Source organism: Elephantulus edwardii, unplaced genomic scaffold, assembly GCF_000299155.1.
Source record: "Elephantulus edwardii isolate Elephantulus edwardi_28Jun2011 unplaced genomic scaffold, EleEdw1.0 scaffold00095, whole genome shotgun sequence".
NCBI lineage: Eukaryota > Metazoa > Chordata > Mammalia > Macroscelidea > Macroscelididae > Elephantulus > Elephantulus edwardii.
In genome coordinates this window covers 3086266-3107316 of record NW_006399845.1, presented here as the reverse complement: position 1 = coordinate 3107316, position 21051 = coordinate 3086266, and positions in this window count along the sequence as shown.

Sequence of the window (21051 nt, the reverse complement as noted above, 5' to 3'; positions counted from 1 at the left end):
TCTGTTAGTCTAAGTGTGTTCTGTTCTACATAGGGTTTTCAGAGGCCTGCTGTTTTGGAAGTGGATGGTCAATCCTTCTTCCTTGTCTGTCTTAATCTGAAGCTCTGAAAACTAACAGAAGGTTCAGTTATAAGTCACTTCCAACTTGATGGCAATGAGATTGAGTTTTGATACATGAGTAAGAGACTGAAGTTGTCAAGGATTACATTTTCCTTGAATCTACGAACATTAATCATGGTCGAAACAGTCCAGAAAAATCAAAAGAGATATTTCATTGAGCAAGTCTTCTGTTAAAGATCCCTTTAAAGTGCTGAAGTACGAGAATGTCAATTAAAGAATCAGATGTGCCTAACCTAAGCCACAGCATTTTGAATTGCTTTATAGACATGAAAAAGTTGGACAATGAATAAAGGGAATTGATGTCTATGAGTTGTTATTTTGGCAAAGAGTATTGGGTGGACTTCCAAAGAACAAATAGATGTATATTGGAAGAAATGAAAGTCCATCACTTCTAAGAGAGAAGAATGGTGAAACTGTGTATCATATACTTGAGCAAATTTTGTCAGGGGGTTCTTGAAAAGATAACGTGCTTGGAAAAGTAAAGTTCTCTGGTTGCACTTTGCCACAGTCTTTCCACCTCCATAACCAGAATCTTGCTCTCACCTTCACTAGGATGTTATTCCAGTCTTCCTCAAGTCTTGTTGCTCAGTGTGGGACACATTCTTCCTCTTATCCTAGTCCCATAGCTGTTGATTATTTGTAAGACCAGATGTCTGCAATTAAGGTAGCTGAATACCAGAGCGGGGCAGGGGCTGGGAGTGGGGTGAGCGCGGGGTAACGTAAGGCCTAGAAAAATCCACCTTTTGAGCTTACACCACAGCTAGCAACTCAAAGATGTATTGTTTAAATCCATTAAGTTCTCCACAGGAGAAGGATCTCCTCCTGTGTGACTTATTGCCTCTGAAAACACCATGTAGGGTCAACTATAAATATATTCATAGTCAATGGTACTTAACAAAAACAACAAGCTTTCAATAAACTAACTAAGCAAGTTCTAAACTAAACACTGTATATCTAGCTTTGTCTATTAATTTTATTAATATCTATTAATAGCATGTCTATTAATTTTCCAAGACAAAAATTTTGCACAACCTCTTCACATCCTCATGACTCCCACTGAAGAAGAGAACCTCTCTTCTATATAATATTTACAAATAATTTGTGACTTATCTTTATTAGACTTTACCTTATCAAGCTTGAATCATGGCAAAACTATAGTAATGTGATGTGCTGATTGGCTTTAATGGCATAGTTTGTAGCTTGTTTTGCTGCTAACCTAAAGTCCTGTGGCTCCAGGGGTGTAAGATGAATAGTCTTCTCTTGGTAAGGTTACAGTCTAGAAAATCCAGTGAATGGGCACTATGAGTTGGAGCTTACTCAATGGCAGTGAGTGAATAAGTCTGAGAAGTTATATCACTCATTTTGCTGATGAAGACAAGATGCTCCTCAGAATTGTGAACTAAGAGGAGGGAAACCTGGTGACCCTTCCCAAAGTATTTTTATTTCATACATGCATAGCCTCTGACTTTAAATGGTCATTGAACTCAAGATTTTTTTTCATAACACATCAACCGTTTCCTACATCATCATTTCCTTCAGCGACTGCTAAAATGAAGTCTAGGAGTTAGCCTCAATGATCTGCATTTTCGTCAAGTTCCCAAGTGTTTCTCAGACGTATTAATGTTTTAGAATCTTTGAAACAGATAATGATTAAATAAAGACATCTTACGTAATAAACCATACATTGCACTGGCGCTTCCTTAAAACTGTCTGTAAAATAGAGTTAATCGTGTATGCCTTCAACCATCTCAGAGAGCTCTCTAAGGACCAATAACTTCATTTTAATATAAAATCCTTTCTGGTTCTTTAGAAAGTGCAGTAAAATAAGTTATATTAATTTGGCAAGCTAGTGGTAGAATGAAATCCTATTGTATATCATGTGAATTAATTTTTTTAAATAATAATTCATCAAAAAAAATAATTCATCAACTTCTCTGGGTGTGAGTTTACATACCCATCTGTGAGAAAAAAAGACTATTTTGTAGGGTCATGATGAAAAATAAAATAACTCATGAGACATGCTTAGGAGGTGGGCCCATGGTCTGGTCATCATATAGCTAATACTTTATTAGTGTAATTAGAACCAGTTACATGTATTTACCAAGTTCCTCAGGTCTTTATAACACATATTCTCAAGTAATACTAAAAAAAAGTTTGAAAGATAATTATTATTGCATTTGCTTAATACATAAGGAACCTAAGGCCTTGGTCAATTCTATTGTCCATAGTCACATAATTAGCTTGATAAATATATCACAATGTCTGGTTAATTAGAGTCTCTTGGTGGTACAAAAAAATGCTTCTTTGTTAACAAGTTTGGAGGTAGAGTTTACTCACAGGGGATGTTAAAGGAAAGCCCAGCAACAATATACATCCAAAATTTCAATCATTTAACAATTTTCATGAAAACGGTTTTATTCTGACATACATTATTAGATTACCATGAGTCACAATTAGCCTAAAAGCAACTATTTTGTTATCGTTTATTTGTTTGTTGTTTTAACTTTTGTAGCTAATGATATAAAAATAATTAAAAATAAGAACTATGCAGTGGGCTCCCACTATACATTGTCCCTGATTTCCAAACAATTTAGGAGTAAAGTAGCTTATGCATGTGACAGAGATTAGTAATAAGACAAACTAATTAGAAAGATAACAGTCAAAGTTCTTAATGCTCTTGTTTTTTCCAGTCTCCATTATACAGATTAGGAAAAGGATAGGGGAACATCAGTTACATAACTATGACAGAGTGAAAATAAACATTATTTTATTAAAGATTTAGATCTAAAGGTGAGGGAGTGAAAGCTACCTAAATTTTTTCTAAAGATTATTTGACACCACAGAAAAAATATGCTCAATATGCTGTTTCGTTTTTGCAAGGAAATTTGTTTTTCTCAGTTTATTTTTTGTTGTTGTTGTTAAGACTTATTTATAGACTTTCTATTTTCTTTCTTATCAAAGCAAATTTGCTGGAATGGAAATATTTTAAGAAATTGAAGTACGTGATAACCTTGAGATAACATCTATTCTTTAGGATTTTGTTTTGCACCCTACTCCACTGTTAGGACTTATGCTGTAAAATAATGACTGACCATATCTTTGTATAACTTTTCTTAATTTAATATGTTGAAGATAGTCCTCTAAATAAATGCACTGTATAATCCAAACGTGCTTCTGCTATCTGCCCTTCTTGAATGTGAATTCTCTTCCCCCAAACAGTCTACACTTATTATAACATCTTACTTACATCTGAACTCCCCAAGGGAGCTTTTAGTAACAACTCTACCTCAAAATTATTATTCTTCTCTCATTTAATCCCATTTCTTTTCTAGATTTTTATAATAGGTGGTTTATCTGAGCTTTTATTTTATTTTTTTTATTTTGTGCTACCAACCCAAAGGCTATGCCCCTCTGGCTGGTCTAACCCACCAGTGATTCTGTGGATAAAGGTGGCAATCTCCTCCCATGTGACTCAGAAGAGGGGAAGCTAGAGTCAGTTCCGATTGAAAAGCAATGGAAGTCTTAAGCAATAAAACAAATTATTCTTTCTTTATCACATGCTAGAAAGTTCAAGTTAAACTTATCAGCTACCCATCGATTGCCTCTGGAAACTCTATGAACTTGGAGAAATTATGAAAGTTATACAAGTGTTCAGGAAACTCTATGACCTAGGAGAAATGATGAAAGTTATACAAGTGTTCAGGTCTTTCATTCATAATGTTGCTGCTATGAGTCATCTAAGACTTGATGGCACTTAACAACATCAACAAGAACCCACAGCAAATTTACTTCTGTGCAGGCAGAATTTCATATATAAATGTTCCACGTTATCACTTGTATTGCTTCATTTCTCAAGTATCAATCACTGTGTTTTTAGATGCCTGGAAGTCTACAAAACTCATGGAAACCCAATGCACAACAAATCTGAACCTTGCACTATCCAACACCATTTTCATGATTTCTGTCATGCTTTTTTTTGTTAGCCACTGTGTCAATTCATTTTGTGTAGGGTCTTCCTCTTTTTCAGAGACTTCCTGCCTTTCTTAGTATGACACTTCTCTCCATGGACTGGTTCCTTCTGAAAATATCCACAAAGTGATAGATATTATAACCAGTTTTACTCTAAGTAGCACTCCAGTCGCACTTCCTTTAAGATAGACTTCTTATTTGTTTATTTGTCAGTCCACAGTTTATTCAGTACTATCTCAGGTAACCATTTGCCTAACAGTGGAAAGATAGGCAGTTTGAGTCTACCTAGAAGCATCTCTGAAGGTAGAATTGATGATCAGCTTTAGAAAGATTGTTGTTGTAGTCATGTTCCGCTTAGTCACCTGTGACTCAAAGCCACCACATGTTCCACAGCTCTGAACCCTGCTCTATCCTGTGCCAGCCTTATTGTCTGTGACATACCTACAACCTCAGTCACGGTGTCAATCCATATCACCCAAGATCTTTTTTTACGATGTTCTTCCACTCTCCGAAGCATGATATCCCTCTCCAAGGACTGGTCACTCCTTGCAACATATATGTCAGATAGAGCTTCAGAATCCTTGCCTGTAAACAGCATCCTGGTTTCACCCTCTCCAGGGTGGAAAACTGTCCATTTTCTTAGCAGTCCATGGTATATTCAATACTCTTCTCCAGCACCACAGCTCAAAGTCGTCAATTCTCCTATCACCTCTAGTCATTGTCTAGCTTTCTCATGCATAAAAAGTAATTACAAAGACTATGGCCTGGATCAGGTGCACCAGACTGACATTGTTGCTCTTCAGTACTGTCTGTAGATATCCAGACAGCACACTTTCCCAATCCAATTCATCCTTTCATTTTCTGGCTGCTGATGCCAAGAGTGTTGATTGTGGAGCCACGCAAACTAAAGCTGTTAAAATCTCAATCTCTTCACTGTCTGTCATGATGCTGCCAATCAACCTAGTGGTGAGAATCTTTGTTTTCTTGATGTTGAGACAATCCAGATTGAAGGCTTCAGTCCTTGACCCTATACAGCAAGTGCTTCAGGTCCTCCTCAGTTTTAGCAATCAGGGTTGTATTTATCCTTTTATGACTGAGATATTTCACTCAGAAAGATGTGCTCCAGGGTCATCATGTTGTGTAATGTTTTAAAAGTTCATTAATTTTCAGTGCTGCAATATATTCCATTGTATGATTATACCATTATTTTTGTATCCATCCATTTTTTGATGAGCACTTGGGTTGCTTTCATCTCTTTGTTACTGTAAATATTGTGGCAATAAACATGGGTGTATATAAATCTGTTTGGATAGCAGTCATAATTTCTTTAGTATATTCCCAGTCGTAGAATTGCTGGGTCAAATCGTATTTCCACATCTAACTTTTTGAGAAAGCACCAAACTGCCTTCCAAAGCGGTTGCACCATTTTACACTCCCACCAGCAGTAATAAGGGTTGCAATCTCTCCACAAAATTGACAGCATTTATTGTTTGCTGTTCTGTTGAACTTAGCTATTGTTGTTGGGGTGAGATGATATTCCACAGCTGTTTTTATTTGCATCTTTCTGATATTTGCATCTTTCTGATAGCTAGGGATTTTGAATATTTCTTCATGTGTGTGCTTTCCATTGAATGGCTTCTTTGGTGAAGTATCTATTCATATTTTGTGCCCATTTTGCTATTGGGTTTTTTACCTTTTTCTCATTGAGGTGCTAGAGTATTTTATAAATTTTAGATATGAGTCACTTTTCAGATAGATCATTACTAAATTTTTTTTCCCTTTGTGTGGATTTCCTTTTTACCCTGCTGGAAAAGGTTTTTGATATGCATAAGGAACTAGGGGTGGGGGTGGGGATGGAGAGTGTGGGGAGGTAGGTAATTGTGCAGCAAAGAATGAATGTTTTTTAAAACCTGAACTGTGGGAATGGTAAGGGAGGGTCAGAAAGTAAAATGTGCAAAAATGAATCAATGAAAATCTAACTTCTCTACAAATTGTCTTTAAAATCACAATTAAAATAAAATTTTATTTTAAAAAATATGAGGATAGGACACATCTCTGGCATACACCCTTCCTGATTTGAACTATATGTTTTGAACTACAGTGTTTCCTTACTCTGTTATGTAGACTGTCTTCTAGTTCAAGTATAGGTTTCACATAAGCACAATGAAGTGTTCTGGGTTTCCTGTTCTTCTCAGAGTCAGCCACAGTTTGTTGTGATCCACACAGTCAAATACCTTTGCATAATCAATGAAACACATATAGACATTGCTCTGGTACTCTCTGCTTCCAGTTAATATCTCTCTAGCATTGGCTATAATATCACTAGTGCCAAAGACTCTTCTAAACCCAGTATGCACATCTGGCAGTTATCCATTAATGTGCTGTTCCAGTCATTTTGAATAATTTTTGGCAGCAGAAAATCCAAAGAAATAACTCTGTTTAGCAAATAAAATGTCATGTGGCAAACGAAAACAAAAAGAAGCTGAAAAAAACAACAGCAACAAAACAATAACTTCTACTAGGACCACAACCTGAATTGAAACTTCCCTGATCTTGAACTATAAGAAAATAAACTTATATTTGTTGAAATGTCAGCTGTATATTTTTTTTACAGGAGCACCGGAAAATTAACATAAGCCCCCAACTCCAACATACACATGCATGTATACTTTTTCTGTCTGAAAAATGTCAATATTTTTCCATTTCTGTACTTTATATAATCTATACATTTTGTTTCTTTCCTAGTGGGAGCACATTGAATACATGCAATGTCAGAAGGTTTTGTGTTACAAATGACAAAAGTTTACTCAGGCAAACTAGCTAAACTAATGCTGTTGTTGTTATGTGCTTTTGAGTTGCCTGTGACTTATAACAATCCCCAGTACAATAGCTCAGAAGCCTGCCCTGTCCTGAGTCAGTGGGACTGCCACTGACACAACTACCCCCATTGCCCCAGTTACTATATCAATCCATCTTATCCAGGATCTTTTTCTCCTGCGCTAGCAGGGACAACGCCAAACTAATAGAGTTCTCATTTATTCGTATGGATAAATACCCAGAGGTTTCAGTGACTTTTTTCCCCCAGAAAATAAAAATGAGCTTGTGTACTTCTTAAGTCATTCTCTTCTGTTTGTCCAGCTTCAGCTTTCTAACAGAGACCCCAATAATGGCCCTGGTGGTTACATCTTTTAATGTCAAGACACCACCCAAAACAAAATGCACAGGAAAAGGTAAGGCCTTTCATGACAGTTTCTATAGAATAAAGAAAACTCAACACACACCTCTTGACATCTGATTGGTTTGTTCACACCACATGTCTTTCTCTGAGTAAATCATTCTGTTCCAAGACATTGACAAATGCTTATAATCATTGATATAAACCAATTTAATTTAAAATGGAATAAGGATGCCTTTACACTGGATTCTTGGTTGATTATACTTAGAAAGTTGAAATGGGAAGGGAAAAAATTAACAAATATTTTCTTTGTAAGTAGTTTTGTACACGGTTGTTTTAAATCAACTACTAGGAGTAATGGGGGTGGGGGTGTTGGAGACAATAAGCGTGGCACAGGATAGGGTCGCTATCGACAGCACATAACAAAAACAACTGGCATGTTGTCAGGAAAGAAAGTTCAACCCTTGGAAAAAGACTATACGCTTGGAAAGCTTGAGGGTTAGAGGAAGACCCTCAATAAGATGAATTGACACAGTGACTATAGCAATGAGTTTGAGCATATCAGAGATTGTGAGGATGGTGCAGGATAAAACAAAGTTCAGATCTGTTGTTGACAGAGTTTCAACGAGGCATAGTCAACTAAATGGCTTCTAACAATAGTGACCAGGTGACTGAAATTTCTTTTCAAGGAAATGTGTGGCTCTTTGAGAAAGAAATTAACATTGAGTTGTTTTGGTGTTTTTGGTTTTTTGGGTTTTTTTTGAGGGGGAGGGTAGGATGAAAAAGAACTTTAAATTTCCATCCCTCCCTTTTTCTGATTTTATATTGGCTTGTATACAAAATTTATATAAATTATATAACATTTAAATACATTGCATGTTACACATTCCTACACTCATTGTATTTCAAACAGTCACCCACATATATTGTCTTTCACAAAATTAATCATCATTGATCTGTGCCTACCACTACCCTGTCCCACCAGGTTTTCCACTGTTTCCTTCCCAATTTCTCACGCTACCTCCCTGTCCAGAAGCATTAAATTCCCCCTCTTCCCATCCTGTCTACCTGCTCCCATTCTTTTTCCCTTTTGGACTCCTATCCACATTTTCCTACTCATCCTTCCATATCTAAAGCAATGATCACATGCAATATTTGTCCTTATGAGACTGAGTTCACGCTGCATAATGCTGTCTAGTCTCTCTCTGTCTCTCATGTTATATCATATTTTACAAAGTGTTTGCTTCTTAATTATCCACAGTACTCCATTTTGCTAACTTACCATAATTTCTCCATTCATTCATTTGTTGATGGACATTTGGGCGGTTTCCATTTTCTTGCTATTAAATAGTGCTGTAATGACTATTACTGTATAAACTTCCATTTATGTCTCAGTGCTATCTTTCTGGGGTATATTCCGAGAAGTACAATAGTTGGATATTATGAAATTTCTGTATTCAGCTTTTTGAGGAAACACCAAAGTAACTTCCAGAATAGATGTATCATAATAAGAACCACATAATCTTATCAACTGACAGGAAAAGCCTTTGATAAAATCCAATATCTCTTCCTGATCAAAACACTCAAGAAATATGAATAGAAGTAAATATTCTCAACATAAGGAAAATACATATGCAAAAGCCAATATCATTTTCAATGGAGAAAGATTAAAGACATTCACATTGTGAACAGGGACTAGGAAGGGATTTCTACTACTCCTATTCAATATTATATTAAAAGTACTTGCAATAAAACAAGATAAGGAAATAAGAGGCATCTAAACTGGCAAAGAAGTAATAATACTATTGCTCTATGCACACAATATGTATAGTATACACAGGAAACCCTAAAGATGCAACCAAAATAACCTCTTAGACCTAGCAGATAAGTTTAATAGAGTAGAAGGACATAAAAGTAATATCAAAAAATCATTAGTTTCCCTATAAAGAAAAAGCACAGAAAAGTAAACTAAAAAAGCAATGTCATTTACAATAGTTAGACACAAACTAAGATACTTGAGAATAAACCTAACTAGAGACAAAACAACAACAGAGACACAAAAGACCCTTATAAAGAAAACTACAAATTACTATTACAAGAAACAATGAGAAACATAACTAAATTGAAAAATACTCCACATTCATGGATATGATCACTCAACATAGAGAAAATAAAAATTTCACAAAAGCAATCTACATATTTAATGCAATCCTAATACAAATAACAAATTCATTTTTCGAAGAGATGGAATTAATGAATTTATTTTCATTCCTTTCCAGGGTCTTCGTCTCCTGTGCTGTTCCTCCACCATTCCAAGCATGATATCCCTAACTAAGAACTGGCTTCTTCTGGCAACATTACCAAAGTATGTAAGATAGAGCTTCAAATTCTTGCCTCTGAAGAGCAGCTTGGTTACATCTTATTCAGGACAGACTTGTTTGTTTTCTCGGAAGTCCATGGCATGTTCAATAATCTTCTTCAGCATCACAACTCAAACACATCTATTCTTACTCCATAGTCCCTAATCACATTCTAACACTGTGATTCATAACAAGTAATTGGAAAGACCATGACTTGGATCAGGTGCTCCTTAGTCTTTAGACTGATATCTTTGCTCTTCAGCATTCTGGAACAATCCCTGAGAGCAGATTTTCCTACTGCAGTATGATAGGTCTTTTGATTTTCTGACTGCTTGTCCTGAGATTGTTAATTGTGGAACCAAGCAAGCTGAAACTGTTAACAGTCACAATTTCTTCTCCATCATGATGCTGCCAATTGACCCAGTGGAGAGAATCTTTGTTTTATTGATTTTGAACTTCAATCCATATTAAAAACTGCAGTCCTTGACCTTTTGTAGCAATTTTGAGACCTTTTGCCTCAATTTTGACAAGCATGGTTGTGTCGTCTGCTTAGTACAGGTGGTCTCCCTCCAATTCTGATGCTACATTCCTCCTCATAAAGTCAACCCTCATGAATGACCCATTCTGCATATAGATTGAAAAGATTTCCTGATGTACATCTTCCTTGATTTTGAACCATTCAATGTTTCCACGCTCTGTTCTGATGACTGCTTCCTAGTCCAAGTATAAGTTTCACATGAGCATAATTAAGTGTTCTGGGATTCCCATTCTTCTCAAGGTTAGCCACAATTTGGTGTGATTCACACAGTTAAATGCCTTTGCATAGTAAATGAAATCCAGATAGACATTTTTCTGGTACTTTCTACTTTCAGCTAAGAACCATTTAATGGAGGCTATAATGTTCTAAGTCCTACAACCTCTTGTAAACACAGTTTGCACGTCTAACAGTTCCCTGTCAATATACCATTCTATTTTTTTCATAGATAAGTTTTTGCATAATATTCAACAGTGTCTTATTTGCATATAATGTTAGTAAATTTTTTCTAATTTCTACACTCTGTTGGATCATCTTTTTTTTTAGTGTGGATAAACATGAATTTCTTCCAGTCAATTGCCTGATAGTTACCTCCAGAATATGCACAGCACTAAGCAAATAGCTACATGGGCAGACATGGTATTCCACCTGTTCCTCCACCTATTTCTACCAATCATTGGGTACAATGTCCATTGCAGCTTGACTCAAAAACTTTACTCAACATTTCAGGGTTTATTAGGGAAATAGGTTGAGAAGACTGAAAGGCAAAGAATATCACACAATGCAAGTACAGGTATTGTCTAGAATTCTCAAACCAGATTACCAAGGCCTAATTCCTTAATTAGTAAAACTCCAGGTTCAGTTCAGCAGCACACATGCATCTCTGATTTCTTCAATTGTACAGCAAACTTTATTTCAGAACTAGTTACCAGCTAGTTTCCCCTTTAATCATCCAGTAAACAAAACCTTTAACTGTGGCTCCATCTCCAAGATTCCTCTTGTTTCACCTTGCCATAATCTCTTTACAGTCTTGCAGTCTCTTCACAGCAGTGCCACACTCTCTTCACACTCTCTCAACCACCACCTTTCACAGCGTGGAAAGATCACTCTTCTATGGGTCCCGCGGCGATTAATGATTAGCAAGACCATATGTCCATTGTTAAGATCGGTAGAAACCATGCCCCCAGCAGGAGATGATAAATGGTTTAAAAAGCCAGTTTTTAAAGTAATTTAGTGACACAAGTCTACATATGAAACAGGATTATGGGGGCGGGGGGAAATGACATTTATAGCTACTAAAATGGAAACGGCAGTGTTGTTGTTTCTGTAGCTGTTATATCCCATTAAGTTGGAACTGACTATAACTAACGCTCCAGTGGATTTTCAGAGACAGTAAATTGCACAGAAGATTACTCATTTTTCTCCTATAGCACAGCTGGTGAATTCAAATGGTATGCCTTTGAATTGACAGCACAACTCTTTACACGAATCCATCAGAGTTCCTTTATGCTATACTACTACAAACATCCTACTAGCAATGTGTAACAGTTACTACTGTAAGTTTTAGCAAATATATATGCATATGCATGAGATGTGAGGTCTGGTGGCCTAGCGGAAAGAAGCTGCACATCAATCGCAAAGGCACCTGGTTCAAGGCTACCAGCTGCTCTGCTGGAGAAGGATGAGCAATCTTCTCCCGTATGATTAACTGTCTCTGAAGACACTCCAGAGGGTCCACTATGGATCAGTTCCAACTCACTGGTATACAATAGCAACATGCATAAAATCTAGTAGGCTAATCAGAAGTTGTGCTACAACCCAATAACAGGGCGTTCAACCTCACCAGATGATTCAAAGGAGAAAGATGACCAGTAGGTAATCTCCTCTTTTGTGATTTACAGCTCTCTTGTGATTTACAGTCTCTGAAAACCTACTGGAGATGTATATATTCCAAGCATAACCTATACAGTATTTGTAGTAGAGTTAAAAATACTATCAAATGATTCAGTTTAAACTTCTACTTCAACTTGAATATATCTAAACTATAAGTTTTAATAATACTTTCATTCTTAAAGGTAATAAAATAAACAATGAAATCCTGTCTATACTGCTTACTTTTATGTTACTTAATGTAAATGGTCAGAATTGTTTGATATTTAGCTTTATTATCCATAAAATAAGGGAAAATAGTGTTTCATACCCCATAGGGCAATGGTGAGAACTTCTGTAAGGCATATAAAATTGTAATCTGGGGGCTAGCAGATAGTAATCTCTCAATAAATAATAGGTATCAAGTATGAAGAGAACACTTTGAAGTTATTTATATATGGCTTTTAAGCCTTCTTCAGTGAAAAAGAATAAAATAAATTCTTAAGGTGCAAAGCTTTTAACTACTGTTCAGTTTATTCAATCCACTTAGCACATAGCAAGGATAACTAGATACTAGTGACAAAAGTTGTGCCTGACCTCTACCTTTCTGCAGATTTTGACCATATAAAATCTGAAATAAGAGAGAAGGTATGTTTGAAAAAGACCGTTGAACTGTTAAATATAAAAACTTGGAGAATGAGTTTGTATACTTGTTTAAAGATAATCTGTCTCTAAAATAAAAATGTTTGACAGAACTTTTTTTTAATGTTTTTAAATTCTTGTGTGTGTGTGTGTGTGTGTGTGTGTGTGTGTGTGTGTGTACCGTCAAAGCAGATCTGACTGGTACAGGACGAGATTGCCCCTCCTCCTCCAGCAGAGAATCTGGTGGATTTGAACAATGTACCTCTGGGATCGCAGTGCAGCTTTTGACACAACATTTTAAGTTCAATGTCTTTCATAGTTCTGGCATATATGTATTGCTCAATAAGTGTGCTACATTGTTGTTGTTGTTGTTATGTGCCGTTGAGTAGCTTGTGACTCACCCTATATATAACAGCCCTAAACACTACTCTGTTCTGTGCCAATCACACTGCTTCTGACACACCCATCCCTATTACCCCAGTCACTGAATCAATCCACCACATAGAGGGCCTTCCCTTCCTGCGCCGTCCCTCCATCCTCTCAAGCATGTTGTCTCTCTCCAAGGACTTGTCCCTCCTCACAACATGTCCAAAGTATGTCAGATGAAGCCCCAGAATCCTTGCCTCCAAGGAGCAGCCTGATTTAACCCTTTCCAGGATAAATCTCTTTGTTTTCTTGGCAGTCTATGGTACATTTAATACTGTTCTCCAGCACCACAGCTCAAAGCTATCAATTCTCCTTCTATCCTCCCTCGTCATTGTCCAACTCTCTGATGCATATCAAGTGATTGCAAAGACCATAGCCTGTATCAGATGCACCTTAGTCTCCAGAGTGACGCCATTGCTCTTCAGGACCCTGGAGAGGTCCCTAACAGCAGACTTTCCATCACAATATGTTTTTTGGTTTTCTGGCTACTGGTGCCAAGAGTGTTGACCGTGAAGCCAAGCAGACTAAAGTTGTTAACAAGCTCAATCTCTTCACCGTCCATCCTGATGCTGCCAATTGTTTCAGTGATGAGAATCTTCGTCTTCTTGACATTGAGCCTCAATCCATACTGAAGGCTGCAGTCCTTGACCCTCTGCAGCAAGAATTTCAGGTCCTTCTCAGTTTCAGCAAGCAGGGCTGTGTCATCTGCATAACGCAGATTGTTGTTAATAGGTCTTCCACCAATCCTGACGCCACACTTCTCCTCATAGAGCCCAGCCTCTCGGATAATCTGTTCTGCATACAGGTTGAAAAGGTATGGAGATGGGACACATCCCTGGCATATACTCTTCCCAATTTTGAACTATGCAGTATTTCCCTGCTCTGTTCTGACGACTGCCTCCTGGTCCAAGTGTAGGTTTCACATTAGCACGATCAAGTGTTCTGGGATTCCCATTCTTCTCAGAGTCAGCCACAGTTTGTTATGAGCCACACAGTCAAACGCCTTTGCATGCAAAGGTGTGCTACATTAGAGGGAGTATTGTTGTTACTCTTATTGTTGTGTAGCAGAACAGGCTCTCACTGGCCCTCTGGCAGGTTTTCAGAGGCAGTTGATCGCATGGGAGAAGATTGCCCATCCTTCTCCTCTGGGAGCAACTGGTGGCCTAGAACTGTATGCCTTCAAGATTGCAACACAGCTTTTTGCCCCTAGAGTTATTCATTTAATTGTACCTGTGTACCACTTTTGGATAAATTTTGTAGCTTCCAAAGGAAGATAGAAATCTATAGAATTGAATTTCATTTTCTGTGAAGAGGATGATCATGTAATTTCCATGCAAACTTACACAAACTCATACAATTTTGGGACACTGAAAAGGGATTGCTTTAAGTAATCTCTTATCAAAGGAGTTCTGGTTGCAAAGCCAGTAAGTAATTGTATTGCTAACCCGAAGAGTACACCTCGCTGGTGCCTTGATTCCACCAGTTAGGGACTCAGCGGGAAAGATAGGCAATCTTCTCCAGCATGATTTACTGCCTTGGAAATTCAGTAGAGGGTTAGAAATGAGTTCGTGATGAACTGACAGCAATGAGTTGTTCTTATAATTAGACTGGCAAAACAGTTAGTTACTGAGGCCTTCATTAGCAAACAAGGACACATTATCACTCTACCTGAAGATATCACAGACACTTAGTGTCTGAGTTGTTGATGGTTCAGGTACAAATATAAATTCTTTCCTTGAACTAAAACATAATTCTGATGTGAGCAGAGAATGAAGGATACAGGAAAGGTTTTCATCATACTCTGAGCAATATCCACCAGGGCTAGAGTCAATGTTTGATTTTTTAAATTTCTTTTTACTAGTTGACAGTCTCAGCGAGATGGGTTAACACAGTAGCTGTAACAGTGAACTTAAGTATCTGAAAGATAGTTGAGTATGGTACAGGACCTGTCAAGGTTTTTACCTGTAGTACAAGGGTCACTTTTAGTTAGATTCAGTTTGGTGGCATCTAACAAAAACAATTGACATTATTTCTGTACCATAGACCTTCAGACCATCCGTGCTCAAAAATGGTCACAAGATTGTTCTTGCTCTTTCACTTGTTCCAAAGAGAAATTAGATGATATGAAGGTGTTGTTTGATGTGACTGCCAAATTATGGCCTGAAGGACAAGTCTAGTCTAATGCATTTTTTGCTAATAAAGCTTTATTGAAACATGGCCAGGCCTATTCACTTACATGTGGCTGCTTTCAACTATGAGTTCACAAATGAGTAGCTGGAACAAGGGAATATATGGTCTGCAAAGCTTAAAATGTTTACTGTCTAAAATTTTACAATGAAAATTTGTAGATTCCTGCCGGCTTCCTTCACCCTTTGCTCTCTAACTCCTCCTACTTACTGGCTATTAAATGCTGAATACCAAGCACTGGGTAAATATCTTTCATGCACAATTTTGTTAACACTCCATGGACACCTAGAAAGGAAGAGGCAGTATAAATTGGTGTTTAGAATGCAAATTCTAAACGCTGACTTTATTTTTGCATTCTTATTCCATTATCAACCAAGTTGAAGGGCTTTATCAAATTATTTGAATGTCTATACCATGTATTGTTGTTGTTTACTGTTGAGTGGGATCTGACCCATAGCTGACCCTCCTGCAGGTTTTCAGAGGCAGCAAATCGCATGGGAGATTATGCATCCTTCTCCCTGAAGAGCAGCTGGTAGATTCGAATCATGTGCTTTCAAAACTGCAGTGCAGGCTCTTATCAGTAGGCCACCAGAGCTACCTTAAAAGTTCATTTCGTTCTAAAACATCCCACTTTTTTCCAACTAAAAAATCCGAGTTTAAGGTGATTGTTTTCCAAAGTCAAATTGGAACTCAAGACACTTTGACTTAAAAGAGTAAGCTCTTAAACTATATTAAGCTATCATTGTGAAGCTAAATGATACACTAGACATACATATTAATGAGACTCACACTTTGGTTATTCCTACTTTATTGTTTGCTGCTTGGTTTTTTGTTTTCTTTAGTTTTTTTGCACTACATAATCAAGAAAGTCTTACATCATGGGATTGATTTCAAATCATAACTACTAGTGATCTTGGATCATTGTTCATTGTTGCTCAATACAAGATATTGACAACAGAAATGCTAAGAGTGATTTGGTGCCAGATTATACTCTTGACCCTGTCTATCTAACTTGGTTATGTAATTTTCACATTGGCTTGCCTTCTGTATCTCTATTATTTTTCCATAAGGGCCTTTCCTGCCTGACGTGGATTTATTTCATCAAGGATAAAAAATAACCTTGCTTACATTGCTTTGAATTGCAGCTTTACCCAACCCTTTGCTCAGCATTTGGATAACACTAATTGGAACAATTATTTATAATAAGGATTGATGCCGAGAAAGCACTGAATGTGTTTACCTGTTGGAAAATAATTATGCCATTTTCATTCCCTTAAACCCCAATTTGTGAATAATATGTGTCTGGGCTTTAATGATACCCTCTTTTTACTTAATAAATTGCAGTATGTGGGGCTGGGAATTGTAGTTTACTCTGCAAGTAAATCAGTTGACACTTTGATCAATCACTTTCCTCGTGGGTGACTAAGAGGAGCTTTCCTTAATAGCAATATGCTTACCCACCTGAGGTGGAAGCTGCATATTGCTTGCCTTCTGCTAGTAATCATCTCTGAAATGAAAATTGGAAAAGGACCACACTATGCCTAATCACTTCATCTATCCTCCTGCTAAAATAAGATGTTTCTAGAGGTCAGTCTTCTGTTTCTTTCAGAACAAAGTCACCAACAATTCATTGAGAAAAGATACTTGCTGGGCATATGAAAACAAACAGCTGACTGAATATTTTTATTCTTTTCCAGTTCACCATTTTGGGACTAGTGGACACAACTCAAAGTTAAATCATTGTTAAGCCAAACACTTCATTCAACAGAGAAGTATGTGGAGAATTTATAAACATTCATGTTTCTTACTGGGCTTCATGTTTGCATATCTTAATATTTGCCCAAATATTCAAAGGTATTCCTATGCATATTTATGTCATTTATTTGTGTATCATCCTTCCCTTTGAAACTTAAACTTTCATCTTTAACTTCTTAATCAGTAAAATAATCACACTTTGTTTAGGATTCTTCTCCCTACGTCAAGAAATAGTTGTTTGTTCTTTCTGGCAGTCTATGAGACATTTAGTACTCCTCTCCAACTCCACAACACAAAGGCATAGATTCTTCTTCCATCATCTTTAGTCTTTGTCCAACTTTCAGATACATAGCAAGTCATTGAAAAGACCATGTCTTTGATCAGGTGCACTTACATTATTTCTCTTTAGCATCTTGGAAAAGTCTTTGACAGCAGCTTTTCGCAATGAAACACGTCTTGGTTTATTTCCTGCCATGGGGGTGGGGTAGAGGTGAGTTTTGATTGTGGATCTATGTAACGTGAACTATTTGACATTTTTATCTTTATTCCATGTATCATGGTGTTGCCTTTTTGCCCAGTTGTGACGAATTTTGTCTTCTTGATTTTGAGAAATGTAACACATACTTAAGGTTTTAGTCTTTTCTCTTCTGTAGCAAATGTTTCAAGTCCTCTTTAATTTTAGCAAGCCAAGTTGTGTCATTTGGACTTTATTATGAAGAATTTAGCTTCAGTTGTCTCATATTTTATTTTATCTTAATAAAATAAAATCGTTGAAAACCTCAAATGTCACAAATGTTGAACTTGATGGTGCCCAGCTACCACTGCTGAATACTTTAAAAATTATTTTAGTAGGAGATCCTGGATAGAGTTGGGGGAAGTGTGAAACAAAATTCAACACTATAGAAAGGTCAGTTCAAATGTGAGACATAGCGCTTAGTCAGTCTTCAAAATCAAACAAAACTAACCTCTGGGGCTCAACTTAAAGTCAAACATCAGACAAGCCTATAAAGTTACCAGTAATATACCAGGGAGGTGCTCACTTATTAGAATAATCAACCATTCTGCAGTAGGAAGATGGGCAAGCTCCTCCTGTTAAATTTAAAGCCTCTGAAAACCCACTCAAGAGTCAGCTACTGTTGGTCCCAATTAGATGACACATAACAATGACATAAGATCAAAAGAACCTAATATTTCCAGGGACAAACACCAGAATTCAAGAAAAGGTAAATTAGTGGAGTTACTGGAAATGAGAATTTCAGGGAGGAAGTGAGAAGGGTGTGATAGATAGCATTGTGAGTATTTTAATGAATTCTTTAAAATAAACTATGATTGAATGAATGACCAATTTGCTTTTTAAATTTTCTCTTAGTTACAATGGAGGGGGGAGAAGGAATCTTTTACACTGCATTTTTCCAAGGCAATATGTTGTTTGATTTCTTGGCTGCTGACATAGGAATTAATATTGGATACAAATAAAATCAAATCCTTGACAACTTCAATATTTTCTCAGTTTATTATGGTATTGCTTAGGAACAAATTGTTCTTAAGATATGCAACCATAATATACCTGGGAAGCAAGGATGGCAAAAATATTATCTCATTTACTTTGGACATATTATCAAGAGAAGAGTATCTATGCTTTGTAAAGTAAAGGTCAGTTAAAGATAAGAAAATCTTCGAAGAGACAAATTGGCAGATGCAAAACCACAGTCATGATTGTAGGGAATGGTGCTGGCCAGACAGTGTTTAAGTTTATTGTACATAAAGTTGTACACTGTGATTTGGAACTTACTTAAGAACATCTAATAAGAGCATGGTGTCTCTTGAGTTTGTCATATTTCAATTAATGTAATGAATTAAAAATTCATCAGTGTTGTATGTTTTAGTAGTTTGTTCCTATTCACTCTTGGGCAGTATCCCCTTGAATAAATATATCACAGATCCTGCACATATTGATTAGTTGAAAATCTTTTATGTTATAGGTAGTTCTTGGATTATGAAATTTTCCTGAATACAACCTTCATTTAAAGTCCATTATTAATAATTCAAGATGACAGAACAATAGATGCTTTTGAGTTGTGGTGCTGGAGAAGAGTATTGTACATACATGGACCACCAAGAGAACAAACAGATCTGTCTTGGAAAGGGTATAATCCTCCAAGTTCTTCCTTGGAGACAAAGGTTTTAAAGCTCCATCTCAGATACTTTAAGCTTAGTACTTGGAAAGGTGGAATGACACCACAAGATAGGAAGAGTCCAAATAAGATGGATTGACACAGTAACTGGGGTCATAAGGGTATGTGTGTCAGAGTCAATGAGACTGGCTTATAATAGGGCAAGGGTCAAAGCCGTTATACACAGGGTTACTATGAGTTGCAGGTGACTCGATGGCACATAACAACAAAAACAACAACTCTCATTCATAAAAGCAAATCCAGAGGTAGTAGCCAAAACAGGCACAGAGACAAATGGAACAGAACTGAGAACCCAGAAATGGACCCAGCTATCTATGGTCAAGTGATATTTGACAAAGAAATAAAATCTATCAAATGGGGAAATGACAACTTCTTCAACAAATGATGCTGGCAAAATTGGACTGCTACCTGTTACAATAGTCACCTAAAGGTGGATCAGAGACTTGGGAGTAAAGCCCCAAACCATAAAGTTCATCAGAGACAAATTGGGATCAAACTTAGATGGTCTAGTCAATGTTTAAGAGACTGCCAAATACAGCTGGAAACAATCTAGAGAGGATCAAATTGATGAATGGGAACACCTTATGGTTAAATTCCTGTTTGTATCAAAAACTTTTTCCAACAAAGTGAAAAGGAAAAAAGCAACCAAAAACCATCTCAGACAAGGGTCTCAGTTCAAAGTTTACAGAATCCTACAGGGCTTCCTCAAGAAAAAGACTGGTAGCACAATTGCAAAATGGGCAAAAGCCATGGAACAAATTTTCACAGCAGAAGATAATTGGATGGCCAACAGACACATGAATAAAGGCTCAAAATCACTGGTCAAGAGATATCAATCAAAACCACAATGAGATAGTATCTCACCCCAGTAGCGATGGCAATTTTAACAGAATAGCAAATAATAAACGTTGGGGAGGATGTGGAGAGATAGGAACTCTTATACATTGTTGGTGGGAATAGAAAATGATACAGCTACTCTGGAAGCCAGATTGGTGTTTCTTCAGAAAGCTGAACATAGAAATTGCATATGACCCAGCTATTCCACTGCTTGGAATATTGTTGTTGTTATGTGCTGTCGAGTCACTTGTGACTCATAGCAACTCTATGTACAACAGCCCTAAACTCCGCTCTGTCCTGTGCCAATCGCACTGTCTCCGACACTCCCATCCCAATTATCCCAATCACTGAATGAATCCACCTCATAGAGGGCCTTCCCCTCCTGCACTGTCCTTCCACCCTACCAAGCATGATGTCCCTCTCCAAGGACCAGTCCCTGCTTACAACATGTTTAAAGTCTGTTAGACAGAGCCTTAGAATCCTTGTCTCCAGGGAGCCCCCCGGTTTAACCCTTTCCAGGATGAATCTGTTTGTTTTCCTAGCAGCATGGTACCCTCAATACTCTTCTCCAGCACCACAGCTCAAAGGCATCAACTCTTCTTCTATCCTCCTTAGTCACTGTCCAACTCTCTGATGCATATCAAGTGATAGCAAAGACCATGGCCTGTATCTCCAGAGAAACACCATTGCTCTTCAGTACTTTGGAGCGGTCCCTAACAGTAGACTTTCCCATCGCGATATGTCTTTTAATTTCCTGGCTACTGGTGCCAAGAGTTTTGACTGTGGAGCCAAGCAAACTAAAGCTATGAACAATCTCAATCTTCACCATTCATCCTGATGCTGCCAATTGGTCCAGTGGTGAGAATCTTTGTCTTCTTGATATTGAGCCTCAATCCATACTGAAGGCTTCTGTCCTTGACCCTCTGCAGCAAGCATGTCACGTCCTCCTCAGTTTCAGCAAGCATCTGCATAATGCAGACT